Source organism: Mercenaria mercenaria, chromosome 13 (assembly GCF_021730395.1).
Source record: "Mercenaria mercenaria strain notata chromosome 13, MADL_Memer_1, whole genome shotgun sequence".
Classification (NCBI taxonomy): Eukaryota; Metazoa; Mollusca; class Bivalvia; order Venerida; family Veneridae; genus Mercenaria; species Mercenaria mercenaria.
Genome location: NC_069373.1, coordinates 9,466,922 through 9,481,610, shown reverse-complemented (window position 1 = coordinate 9,481,610; position 14,689 = coordinate 9,466,922). Strand labels below are relative to the sequence as shown.

Sequence of the window (14,689 nt, the reverse complement as noted above, 5' to 3'; positions counted from 1 at the left end):
GTTTGGAATAAACCCTAAAAAATAACTCAGTATAAAAGTCAAAATTATTATATTTACATAAGAAATTATTCAATACCACCGATGTTCGACGTTATGTAGTCCCCAACCCTCTCTCCCTCCCTCTCTCTCTCTCTCACACACACGCACGCACGCACGCACACACGCACACACACACACGCACACACACACACACTGTTTCAGAAGAATTGTGTTTGTTTCAAATCTTGTATATCGTATAGTGTAAGAGATTTTTATAGAGGTGCTAATGGAATATTTTTGATATTGTTTAAATGGGGTTAGATTTATGATTAATTATCAAATATGATATTTTTCAGACGGTAAATAGGGAAGAAAAGTGTGTGTGTGGTGGGGTGGGGTGGGGTGGGGTGGGGGAGTGATGCATGGACTGACGGGACAGGGGTGTGGGTATCCTTACATTTTCACTTGTCCCCAGACACTTAAAATCCACTTGTCCGTAGTCAAAATTTCACTTGCTCTGATTTGTTTAAAATCAAACCTTCATGAAAGCGCAAACAGACTGGAGATCGAGTTCTTTTTTAGGACAATGAAAAGAAAAGCATATCACAGTAACTGTGGTAAAATATAAGCTGTTGAAATATTTGCCTTTTAACGTTTATAAAAGTCTGAAATCGCGTAAGCAGTGTTCGGGATCTTTTGAGGTCATGCCCGAAACACTGCCCACGCAATGGTGCAAAGCCAGATGAATTCAGAGAAAGACTCTTAAAACGTTCCGACTTGTTTTAGTCATACTTGCGATCTCTGTGTGCTTTTGATTTTAATTTGGCTGACTACTGGGTCAAATATTTCCTTTGGCAGTGACTTATTGTCTCAGCAGTTGGAATTCTACTTACAAACTTGTCATAATACTTTTTATAAGTTGTTTACGTTTCTGATGTCTTTAAATGTCCTTTTTGTTCTCTGTGTGTAACCCTTGTTTTCCTTTTTATAGTTTTAGTTACAGAATGCTATATGCTGATGATGCAAATATTTTTCTTCAGCTACTTTAAGTAGTTCTTATGTTCCCTTTAGCATGTATATAATTTCTTCTTTTATGTTGTTTTTTTTAAATGCATGTTGTAAAATGTGACTCTTCTTATTTTTGTGTAGTGTCAGCTTTAAATGTGCTAAATCTGTATGTGGTAAATTATTTTTTCGTTTTATTTGCTAGTACATATGTGCTATTTTGTTTTAATGCGCTGTAACATGTATGTGATAATTTGTGATTGGTTTCTTATCTACTTAGAGCAGATGCTTTATTTGCTTTAATGTGCTTTAACATATTTGCATTTTATTACAGCTGTTTTACTTATGTTGAACTTATTTACATGTGTTTGTCGGAAAATAGCTTTAAGCTAGTGTTATATGTTTATACTTTTCCGACGTTAAATAAATCTTCTTGTATCTAAATCTTCTCTGATATTTTATCATAGTCACCGAGTTACATGTGCGCGAGACATAGTCAAAGAACCCATTATCTTTATCACCTCCATACACCTGAAGTAACACACAATCTAAATGATATTTTATGTTTTCTCATTTTATACCTGAAAAAGTATGCTTTTCCACGGACACACAGAATGAAAAATGCACTTGTCCGCCGGCAAAAAATCACGAGTCGGATAAGTTGGACATAGGAATCCAACATCCCTGCAGGGGTGGGTGGATCAAAGAACTTCGAGCATCAGCAGCCCATAAAAAAGCACAGACGAACAGCAGTTTTTGTTTGGTTAGGTGTTTATCCATGCTAAGTTCGTATTTATCCAGCACTGTTTCCTATACCAGTTAGGAATTATCCGCAAATTTAAACCCACCTCATAATCAATACAATTTTTAAGCTATAGAAATCGATTTCAAACTTTGATACTGTTAAACATTGTCAAAGAGATATTTATGGAACTAATACATTTAATAAGTAAGGTCTTACTGCAATTTCTGATACTTTAAAACAGTTAGAAACATAAAACATGTTCATTTTGAAGACTTTTTTCAGTACATTTTAATGAATTCCAGCCACATAATGTGACATTTCGATTGAAATATTTACTACACAAAACATGTTATCAATACAGGATATTATGACTATCAAAAGCTTTACGCTAACATTGCATACTCACATAAAAACACGAAAAAAGACAAGGAAATTAACTACATACATCGTCTTTCTGTCAGCCATGTTGGCACTGAGTTAGGGTCGCTGAACAGAGTTAGGATTATCCGGGTACATGGCGTGATACAATGCTGAATTAAATTTCATACAATGGTAAAATTTTTTTTTTTTAATTTTCCAATTTTCAGGTTTTACGTGCCATTTTTCCCAACAGAATTGGCCCTGGACCCCAGGTTTGAAATGGTAAAAAAATCCCTGCCTTTACCTAAAAGGACAGATTTTTAAATGCAACTTTGTATTTTGAATTTCAGGTAAGCTGATAGAGTGATCAACATGGGAGATATAGCTACTGAGGAGAGCCATGTGCTCACTATGAAGACCATTAATCCACGTGCAGTGGAAATGGAATATGCAGTCAGGGGACCAATTGTGACTCGTTCAGTCAATCTTAGTAAAGAGCTGGCTGCAGGCAAAGAGAAACCATTTAAAAAAGTGGTAATGTTGTAATTGTTGTTCTTTTTAGCTCACCTGTCATATAGTGACAAGGTGAGCTTTTGTGATCACTCTTCGTCCGTCGTCTGTGCGTCTATCAACAATTTCTTGTCTGCACGATAGTGGTTTCATTTATGATTTTATTAGCTCACCTGTCACATAGTGACAAGGTGAGCTTTTGTGATCACCCTTCGTCCGTCGTCAGTCCGTCCGTCTCGTGCGTGCGTGCGTCCGTCCGTCAACAATATCTTGTCTGCACGATAGTGGTTTCATTTAGAATTTTTTTTTAACCAAACTTGCACACAACTTGTATCACCATAAGATCTCGGTTTCTTTCTTGAACTGGCCAGATCCCATTACAGGATTTACTTGATTTTTACCAAACTGGCACACAACTTGTATCACCTTAAGATCTCGGTTCTTTTCTTGAACTGGTCAGATTTTGTTATGGGTTCCAGAGGTATGGCCTCTAAAAGGGCCAGAATTAGCTATTTTGACCTTGTCTGCACAATAGCAGCTTCATTTATGATTTTATTTTAACCAAACTTGCACACAACTTGTATCATCATAAGATGGTTCCTTTCTTGAACTGGCCAGATTCCATTATGGGTTCCAGAGTGATGGCCCCTGAAAGGGCACGAATTAGCTATTTTGACCTTGTCTGCACAATAGCAGCTTTATTTATAACTTGATTTTTACCAAACTGGCACACAACTTGTATCACCTTAAGATCTCGGTTCTTTTCTTGAACTGGTCAGATTTCGTTATGGGTTCCAGAGGTATGGCCTCTGAAAGGGCCAGAATTAGCTATTTTGACCTTGTCTGCACAATAGCAGCTTCATTTATGATTTGAATTTAATCAAACTTGCACACAACTTGTATCACCATAAGATCTTGGTTCCTTTTTTGAACTGGCCAGATCCCATCACAGGTTCCAGAGTTATAGCCCCTTGTCTGCACAGTAGCAGCTTTATTTATGATTTGATTTTTACCAAACTGGCACACAACTTGTATCACCATAAGATCTCAGTTCCTTTCTTGAACTGGCCAGATTCCATTATGGGTTCAAGAGTTATGGCCCCTGAAAGGGCCAAAATTAGCTATTTTGACCTTGTCTGCATAATAGCAGCTTCATTTAAGATTTGATTTTAACCAAACTTGCACACAACTTGTATCACCACAAGATCTTTGTTCCTTTCTTGAACTGGCCAGATTCCATCATCGGTTCCAGAGTTATAGCCCCTTAAATGTCCAAAATTGGCTATTTTGGCTTTTGCAGCCATATAGAGACTTCATTTATGGTTTGATTTGATATAAACTTCCAAAATATCTTCAACAACAATAAATCTTGGATTCCATGACGAACCTGTCAGATCCAATGGTAGGTTCCAGAGTTATTTTATCTCTTATTACCTCCCCTGATTGTAATCAAAATGGATTTATATCAGTAAGTACTTATAGACTTATTTGAAATTTCATTATTGTCATTAGTTGGACTGAGCCAATGAGGGTAGATAACTATGGACTGATTTTATGTCAAATTTACCTCCCTTTTTTTCAAATTAAAAGGGTATAATGTCCGTAACTAATGAAATACTAAATCAAAAATTTTTCATTTATGTCAACAGAGGGATTTGGGAAACTTTTCAGTGAAGATACATATTAAATGAATTTATGACAGTTTACCCCCTTTTATTTTTTTATCAAAATAAATACACCTTAGCAGCTTCTAATAGTTTGGGTTTTAAAAACAACGTATCATTTTGGGGAAATAGTTTTTCGGGTGAGCGACACGGGGCCAAACGGGCCCTCTTTTTTTATTAGCTCACCTGTCACATAGTGACATGGTGATTTTTGGTGATCCCCCTTTCCCGTCCTTTTCCAGCCCGTGCTTTTCCGCAACAATTTCGTGTCTGCTTTGATAGGGGGTTTCGTTTATTTTTTTTTTAACCAAATTTCCCACACAACTTGATCACCAAAAAGACCCCCGGTTCCTTTTTGAACGGGCCCCAGCCCCTTTAAAGGGTTCCAGGGGTTAAATGGCCCCTAAAAGGGGCCAAAAATTTAACTTTTTTGGGACCTTTTTCTGCACAATAAAAACCCTTTTTTTAATTGATTTGTTTTTTAACCAAACGGGCACAAAACTTGAAATCACCAAAAGATCTCGGTTTTTTTCTTGAACTGGGCCCAAATTCCCCACTAGGGGTTCCCCAGATTTAGGGCCCCTTAAAAGGGCCAAAATTGGGCTATTTTACCTTTTTCTGCACAGACAGCTTTTTAAATGTTTTGGTTTTTTACCCAAAACCTGTCACAAAGTGACAAGGTGAGTTTTTTGTAAACGCGCGTGTCCGTCGCCGTCCCCCGGGTCCGAAAACTTTTGCTTTTTAACCACTTTTAAGGTCCACATTTTTCTTTGGGTTTCTTTTTTAAATTTGGGTCAGAAGGGTTCATCTTAAAAGAATCAAGGACAATTCAAACGGCCCCGGGTCCCTTTTTCAAAAACTAGGTCATAGGTCAAAAATAAAAAAAACCTTTGTGACCTCTCTAGGGGCCATATATTTCACAAGATCTTCATAAAAATTTGGGTCAGAATTTTCACCTTGAGAAATCTAGATCAAGCGAAACTGGTCCACGTCCATAAAAAACATTTCATGGGGTCTAAAAATAGAAAAACCTTGGACCTCTCTAGGGGCCAAAAATTTCCCCAAAAAAAGATTTTCTTTAAAATTAATCAGAACGTTTCACCTTGATATATCTAGGTCAAGTTCGAAACTGGTCACATCCCCATAAAAAACCCTAGGTCATTATTTAAAAAATAGAAAAACCTTGTAAACCTCTCAAAAGGGGCCATATTTTTCAAGGGATCTGTAAAATTTTGGTCTGAAGTTTATCTTGATAAATTTCTGGGTCACTTCGAACCGGGGTAAACGCCAAAAAAAACCCGGGGTAGTGGGTCTAAAATAAAAAAAACCTTTGTGACCCCTCTAGGGGCCATATATTTCAAAAGGGTTTCATGAAAATTATAAAATTTTTCCCCTTTGATGTATCGGGGCAATTTTCGAAACTGGGTCACGTGCCGTAAAAAAACTGGGTCATAGGTCAAATAATAAAAAACCTTCTGACCTCGAATAGGCCTTTTTTTTCTGGGAACTGTAAAAAATTTGGGTCTAAATTTTCATCTTAAGATATCTAGGCAATTTTTGAAACGGGGTCACGTGCGGCCCAAAAAACTGGGTCATGGGGTTTTTAAAAATAAAAAAAACCTTTTGTGACCTCCTAGAACCTTTTAAAATTAAAAGAGATTTTCATGAAAAAGGTCAGAATTTTCACCATTGTTTATATCTGGGCCCAAATTTTCGAAAGGGGGCACGTGCTTAAAAAACTGGGTCATAGGTAAAAATAATAGAAAAACCCTTGTGCCCCTTTTCTAGAGGCCATTTTTTTTCCATGGGATCTGATGAAAGTTGGTCGAATTTTCCCATCTTGATATATCTAGGTCAATTTTCAAAAGTGTTCACTCCCATAAAACCCCCTAGTCAGAAGTCAAATAATAAAAAAAACCTTGACCTCCCTAAAGCCCAAATTTTTTTTAAAGGAAACTGAAATAAAAATTTGGGGCGAATGTTCGTCTTGATGATATCGGGGTCAATTTCGAAACGGGTAAATTTCCCGACAAAAACAAGGTCGGGCAGGTCAAAAAAAAAGAAAAACCTTGGGACCTCTTCTAGAGCCAACTTGTGAAGGGATTTCCAAAAAAAGGGTCAAAAAGTTCCCCTTTGATATATCTGGGGAAAGTTTGAAACGGGGTCATGTCCCAAAAAAAACTAGGTCAGTGGGTCAAAAAAAAAAAAAAACCCTTTGTGACCCTCAAAGGGGCCATACTTTTAAATGGGATCTGTAAAAAAAGGTCAAAATTTCATCTAAGGATATCTAGGAAAATTTTTTGAAACTGGTCAACGGGGTCAAAAACTAGTCAGTAGGCTAAAATTTAAAAAAATCTTTGCCCCTCTCTAGAGGCCAAAATTTTTAAAAAGGGATTTTCATAAAAATTTGACCCTGAATTTCACCGTGAAATATCGGGTCATTTTTAAAACTGGGTCACATGGGGGGGGAAAAAACGGGCCAGTTGGTTTTTAAAAAAAAAAACCCCCCTTGTGCCCCTCTCTAGGGGCCCAAATATTTTTCATGAGATTTTCATGAAAATTAGTGAGAATTTTTCACCTTGATATATTGGGAAAATTTAAAAAACGGGGTCCCCAAACCTTCAAAAACTGGGGTCAATAGGTCAAAAAATTTGGAAAAACCGGGTGCCCTTTTGAAAGGAACCATATTTTTTCAATGATCTTTATGAAAATTGGAAAAAAATTTTTTACGGATAATATCTGGTAAATTTCAAAATTTGGTCACATGAGCTAAAAAAACGGGCCCTATGCCCAAATAATGAGGGCATCCCTAAAAAACCGGCCCAATTGGGAAATGAGCGATTCGGGACCATCATGGTCCTCTTGTTTAGAAGTTATGGCCCTTTTTTTTATTTCTAAAATTTACAAAAATTTATATAGGGAAAAACTTTGAAAATCTTCTTTCCAAACCCAAACAGACCCCTAAGGTTTGATATTTGTATGAACATCACAAGTGCCCCCCAAAATTTGATTCAAAAACCCCCCTTTGGGTCTAAATGGCCCCCCCCCCCGGGCCACAGGGTTTTATATAGATTTTAAAAAGGGGAAAAACTTTAAAAAACCCCCCCTTGTTAAAAACCCTCAGGCCTAGGGCTTTGATAATTTGTTATAACACCCATCTAGTGGTTTTAAAAACAAAAGTTTTTAAAAATTATCCCCCTGGGGTCAAATATGTTTCCCCCCCGGGGGTTTCACAGGGTTTACATAGATTTTTACATAAAAAAAACCGTTGAAATCTTTTTCGTCCAAACCACAAACCCTGGGTTTTGGGCATTTGAAATTGAAACACCCTCTATTTTGGTTCCAAACCAATTTTTTTTCAAATTATCCCCTGGGGCCCAAATTGGCCCCCCCCTTGGGGGGTCCAGGGTTCATATAGACTTATATAGGGAAAAGTTTTTTAAAAATCTTCTTGTAAATAACCAAACAACTTAAATTTTTGGGAAACCACATTTTTGGGTTTTTGGGGTGGCAAGATAAACCTTGACATGATTGCCCTTTGGGATTTTGACCTAGTGCCCTTTAATTTTTCACTTTTCTGTAGCAACAGCCTTAAATTTTTGGGACCCTTCATAGTTTTGTGCACTAAAAAAAAATTTTCCCTTGACTTGACCTAGTGACCTATTTTCACATTTTTAAAGGGAAAGGCTTAAAATTTTTGGACCACTTTGCAAAGTTTTGTTTTCCCCGTTTTGGGAAATTTTGACCTTGATTTTGCCCCTACGCACTTTCACATTTCTCAAGCTACACCTTAAAATTTTGGGACCACATGCATAGTTTTGGGGACCGAAACAAACTTTGACCTTTACTTTGGCCCTGGGTCCAAATTTTCCACATTTTTAAAGGGTACGGGGCTTAAAATTTTAACACATGAAAAATTTCTGTGTTCGAAATAAAAATTTGACCTTGATTTTGACCTAGTGACCTACTTCCACTTTCCCTCGAGCTACACCTTAAAATTTGGACCAAAACTTTAGTTTTATGTACCAAATAACTTTGCCCTTTTAAGTTTGACCTAGTACCCCCTTTCACATTCTTAGCTACACTTAAAATTTTAGACCACAGCATGGGATTTTTACCGAAACAAATTTTAACCTTGACTTGACCTATTTACCTATTTTCCAAAAATTTTTAAAGGGTACGGGTTTTTAAAATTTTGGGCCCAAAATGCAAAAATTTTGTGTTCGAAGTGAATTTGCCCTTGTTTTTGACCTATACCTACTTTTCCCATTTCGCCTTAAAAAGGGGGGACTATGCCCCTATTTTCACATTTCCCCCAACAACAGCTTTAAAATTTTGGGACCCACATGCAAAGTGTTTTGTAGGGAAATAAAAATTGACCTTGACTAGTCAGTAAGTCTTAAATTTTGGGAAACACTAAAAAAGGGAACATTGGTGGGCGCCAAATCCCCTCGTAAACCTTTTTTAAAATTACTTCTTTCCCCCAACCCCATCTTCACCCCAAAAATACCCCTCAAACACAGGCAAAAGTTCCCACCTTTTTCCATTTATGAAATTTAAAAATTTTCCCTGTCAAGAAAACTTGCCCTGTTTTAAAATAATTTTTTCAGATATTTTTTTTACTTGCAACTTTAACCCACAAACACTGTTCAAGCGAGCTGTGAAACTCCAGGGGCCCTCATGGCCCCCCTTGAAATTTTGAAAATTTAGGAAAAAAAAGGGGTAAAAAAAAAAAGATTTTATGTGATAACTTTGAAAAAATTTTGGGTAAGGCTGCTTTAAAAGATGTTTAAAAATTTTTACCTTTTTAAAAAAAACTTTTAACCCGCATGCCTTTTAAAATATAAAGAAGCCTTTGGGGCATTCCTCCAGGTTTTTTGGGATGTTTTTTCAAAATTAAGATTTTCAATTTTTAATTTAAATTGGGAAGGGAAAATAAAGGGAAAAAAAAAAGATCCCATGAAAGCGTGGGGTGATTTAAATTTATAAATAGAAAGAAAAGAACATCCCTTTTTTATCTTAAAGTCACAGATTACAAAATTTTAGTATTCTGCAGTAACATATAAAAGTTTCTGTAAAAATTTAGACCCTCATAAAATTTTTTTACTTTTAAATTTTTCCCAACCCCTTTAAAAAAGCCTCAAAATTTCACAAAGAAAATAAATTGGGGTATAGTTTAGTGTCAAATATATTCCTTTTTATAAACCAATATTTTTAAATAGTCTTTTCTTTGGGGGGGCATTTAAAAAACTCTGGGGTTTAAACTGCAATTTGCAAGTGTCTTTTTAAAAAGGCGGAATCTATCTTTTATTCTTTACATTTTTTTCATTTTTAAATGTAAAAGTTAAACTGTCAATATGAAATCGGGTAATGGGAAAATTTCCTCAAACTAAATCTTTTTTCGTGTTTCAAAATTTCCCATACAGGTTTAAAGGGGGGGACTTTTGTTTTTGTACGAATAGGTGGGTTTTAAAAATATAAGCTGCCCTCAAAATAAAAAGGGGGCAAGCCTCATTTGGTTTTTAAACCATGAAGGGCTCTTCCTTTCCCTTTTCAAGGGGGTGCCCAACCTCCCCCCTTTTTTTATAACACACCTTTATATAGCTGGGCCCAAGAGGGTTTTAAAAAATGGTTTAAAAAAAATTTATATAGCTTTGGGCCTATTTTAAAATTTTTCATACCATTTTAAGGCATACAAAATTAAAAGGTTTTAAAAAATATTTTTATTAATTTATTTAGCTTGAGGGAAATTTTGGGTTTTTAGCAATTAAAAATTTTTCAAAAAAAAAAAATATTTTTTTTTAGATATTTAAAAAAAAAAATCCGCAAAATCAAAATGTTTTTGTTATTCAAGGGGAAATAACTCATTTAGGATTTATTTTTTTTTGGGTAGTTTTCATACCTTATTGCTGAAGGCAGATTAAAAAAAATTTGGGTTTTTTTTCTTTCTGCTTGTTTCAAGAAAAAGGGTACACAATCCCGGGTTTGATTTAAGGTCAAGGTCACTATCTAAGCAAAAAATGTACAAAACCTATTTTTTTGTCAGGCCCAAAACTTTGGCTAATTTTTTCGAGAGGGTTTTAAAAATTACTTTGGGGGACAATTTTCCATTGATAAAATTGTTGATGGGAAGAAACCCCGGCCTGAAGCTTCAAGTCAAGGCACCTTTTTGGGTGGTTTCCCAAAAACGCCACGATCAAGGGGTTTTTAAAACACTTAGTACAATGTTCTCAATAAACCCTTTTATTCCAAGACCTGTAACACTAAGGGCAAAAGTCGCAAATTTTAAAATCAAAAAAAATTTCCCCGGTCATCCTTTTAAGGGTTATGATCTTTTTTTTTTTTTTTTTTTTTTAGCTCACCTGAGAACAAGTGCCAAGGGGAGCTTTTGTGGAATTTGCCCGTGTCCCCCTCAGTCTTTAAAAATTTTTACCGGGTTTAAAAACTCTAGAGGGCACAATTTTTGGGCCCAATCTTAAAAAAACTTGGGCAAATGTTACCCACCAAAAAAAATTTTTACGAGTTCGATAATTTGGGGCCCCGGGGCAAAAACCCAGGTTTTTCAGGGCCCAAAACAAAGGAAAAACTTTTTTAAAACCTTTTAAAGGGCAAAAATTTTGGCCCCAAACCTAAAGAAACTTGGGCAATTTTTACCCCCTAATTAAAAACAGGATGAGTTTGAATTGGGGCCAACCCGGGGTCAAAAACAAAGGGCACTGGGTCAAATTTAAAGGGGAAAACTTTTTTAAAACTCTAGAGGCACAATTTTGACCGGGTTTTTAATGAAACTTGGTCAGAATGTTTACCCTCAAAAAATCTTGCCCAGTTGATATTGGGCAACTGGGGTCAAAAAAGGTCACGGGGCAAATTTAAAGGGGAAAAGGGTTGGGTTTAAAACCCAAGGTCACAATTTTTTGGGCCCCAAACCAATGAAACGGGCAGAATTTACCCTTAATAAAAACTTGGATGATTCGTTAAAAAGGGCATCTGGGGTCCAAAAAATAGGGGACCCCGGTCAAATCAAAGGAAAAGCTTGTTAACAAACCCGAGGTCACAATTTTGCCCCCCTTTTTAAGAAAATTGGGCAGAATTACCCTCCCAAAAAAATCTTGGGCGAGTTTTTTTATTGGGGCTTTTGGGGTCAAAAAATAGGTCCCTGGGGCAACCAAAAAAAAAGCTTTTAACACTCAAGGTCACAATTTTGGGCCCCAAACTTTAAAGAAAAATTTGTCAAATGTTACCCTCAATAAAATTGGATGAATTCAATATTGGGTCAAAAAGGGATCAAAAAATAGGGCACAAGGTCCCAAATTTAAAGGGAAAAACTTTTTAAAACGGGAATTCACAAATTTTGACAAAACTTCATGAAACTTTTTCAAAAGTTTATTCATGATGATTCAAGTCCATTTGAATCGGGGTTATGTGGGGTAAAAAAACTAGGTCGCCGGGTTTAAAAAATCAAAAAAAGGTGGGTTAAACACTCTAGAGGCCAATTTAGACCAATTTAAGAAACGGCAGAATGTTGTTTTGATGATCTATAGTCTGTATAATCGGGCAGGGGGGGTCAAAACTACACTGGGAAAATCAAAGGAAAAGCTTTTTAACTCTAGGGTCACTTTATGACTGTATCTTCAAAAACCCTTTGTCAGATTTTAAATCTTGATGATCTTTGGGTCAAGTTTAAATTGGGGGCCCATGTGGGGTCAAAAAAAAGGTCACCGGTCAAATAAAAAGGAAAAGTTGTTAACACTCTAGGGGCCCAATTTATGACTGTACCAGTATTTTGTCAGAATGTTAATTTTGATGTTTTTAGGTCAATTTCGAATTGGTCATAGGGGGTAAAAACGGGTCACCATAAAAATCAAAGGAAAAGTTTTTACACTTTAGGGGCCATATTATGTCAATTTTAATGAAACTATCTTGGACTTAGGTCAATGGGCATGAGCGTACAGGGCCCCTTAGGGCCCCTCTTTTTTCCCAAAAATGGCCCCAAAATTTGTATCACCTTTAAGATCTTGGTTCCTTTTTGAAGGCCCAGATTCCTTTTGGGTTTCCAGATTAGGGCCCCCTAAAAGGGGCCCCAAAATTAGCTATTTTGCCCTTGTCTGCCTTAGCAGCTTATTTATGATTGTTTTTAAACCCAAACTTGATAACTTTTATCCCAAAAAGTTTTGGTTTCTTTCTTGAACGTCAATTTCCTTAGGGGTTCCAGAGTTAGGGCCCCTGAAAGGCCAAAATTAGCTATTTTCCCCTTTTTGCACATTGCATTAAGATTTGATTTTTACCAAAGGGCACACAAATGTATCCCCAAAGTTCGTTCCTTTCTTAACGGGCCGATTCCATTATTGGTTCAAGGTTAGGCCCCTGAAAGGGCCAGAATTAGTATTTTGACCTTGTTGCAAAATAGCAGCTTCATTTATGATTTGATTTTAACCGAACTTGACACAATTGTATCACCACAGATTTGGTTCCTTTCTTGAACTGGCTAGATTTCTTCTGGGTTCCAGAGTTTTGGCCCCCCTTTTTAAAGTGGAATTTATACGCTTTTTTCAAGAAAAAATACAGCACAAATAATATGTGTGTGAAAAGGGGGGAGGAAATTTAGTTTTTAACCCCATATACCAAACTCTTCCTTTTACCATTACAAAAATAATATTTTTTAAAATATGACTTTTTCTTTTTTGACGGGGGGCAGTCTTTTAAGAAAGTCAAACTGCTTGCATGAGTTGCTTCCCTTCAACCTCAAAATCTCTACTTATAGGTAAGGGAGGTCATTTCTACAGACTGAAGAAATGAAATATTTTTTATAACCCATTTCTTATTTTAAAACATCCTTTTTAAATACTATGCGGGGTTATTGTTAATTAAACACATTTAAAAACACAACCGAAAACTTGCTTTTTTAAAACATTCAACCCCAAAAAAACCCCTACGTGCTGTAAGTGCGCAAATGCCACTTTAAAGGTCCAAAATTGGCTATTTTGGCTTTTTTCGCCCTTTTAGAGACTTAAAATTTTTGGTTTTATTTGATAAATTCCCAAAAAAAAATTCAACAAAATAATTTGGGTTATATGCAATCAGATCCAGCGTAGGTCGAGTTATTTTATATTTTACCTCCCCCGATTTTAATCAAAAGGATTTATATCAGAGTACGACTTATTTGAAATTTCATTATTGTCATTAGTTGGGGCTGAGCCAAAAAGGGGAGATAACTATGGATGATTTTAGTCAAAAAATTTCCTCCCTTTTTTCAAAATTAAAATGGGTATATGTCGAATAAAGAAGATATGATCTGAAATTTATTTATGTCAAAAGATGGGCTGGACAATCGTGAAGATACATAGTGAAATTTAGACAGATTACCTCCTTTATTATTTATCTAAATGAACACCTTAGCACTTTAAAGAGAAGGGTTTTAAAAGAAGTATCTTTTGAGCAAAAGTATTCAGGGGAGCGACACAGGGCCATCATGGCCTCTTGTTTTATTTGCTCACCTGTCCCATAGTGACATGGTGGCTTTTGTGATCCCTTCGTCCGCGTCATCCGTGGGTCCGTCAACAATTTCGTGTCTGCTGATTTTGGGGTTTTGTTTTGTTTTATTTTAACCCCCCCCCCCTTGCACCAAATTGTATACCATAAGATCCGGGTTTCCTTTTTTGAATGGCCCGACCCATTATGGGGTTCCAGAGTTAGGGCCCCCGAAAAGGGGCCAAAAAATTTGTATTTTGACCTTGTCTCACAAAACAACTTTATTTTTGATTTGATTTTTACCAAATGGACACAACTTTTATCACCATAAAATCTCGGTTCCCTTTTTTGAATGGGCAATTTCCCCCTATGGGGTTCCCGGGGTAAAGGGGGCCCCTTAAGGGCCAAAAATTTCTATTTTGACCTTGTCTGCCAGTAGAGCTTTTTATGTTTGATTTTTTTTCCAAACTGGGACACAACTTGTACCATAAGTCTTGGTTCCTTTCTTGAATGGGCCCGATTTTCCTTAGGGTTCCAGAGTTTTGGCCCCCGAAAGGGCCAAAATTAGCTATTTTGACCTTGTCTGCCAATAGCAGCTTCATTTATGACTTGATTTTAACCAAACTTGCATACAACTTGTATCACCATAAGATCTTGGTTTCTTTCTTGAACTGTCGAGATTCCTTTATGGGTTCCAGAGTTATGGCCCCTGAAAGGGCCAAAATTAGCTATTTTGCCCTTGTCTGCACAGTAGCAGCTTTATTTATGATTTGATTTTTAACAAACTGGCACACAACATGTATCACCATAAGATCTCAGTTCCTTTCTTGAACTGGCTAGATTCCATTATTGGTTCAAGAGTTATGGCCCCTGAAAGGGCCAGAATTAGCTATTTTGACCTTGTCTGCACAATAGCAGCTTCATTTATGATTTGATTTTAACCAAACTTGCACACAAC

The 14,689-nt window shown here is 36.4% G+C and overlaps 1 non-coding gene and 1 pseudogene across 1 annotated transcript; one reads left to right on the top strand and one right to left on the bottom strand.

Annotated features, from left to right (window-relative positions):
* LOC123529908 (alanine aminotransferase 2-like) overlaps positions 1-14,689 on the top strand; it is a 39,129-nt pseudogene that overhangs the window by 13,651 nt on the left and 10,789 nt on the right.
* On the bottom strand, positions 9,734-9,855 carry LOC128548075 (U6atac minor spliceosomal RNA). The gene has a single exon (XR_008366893.1). It is a non-coding gene; the product is annotated as a U6atac minor spliceosomal RNA (small nuclear RNA).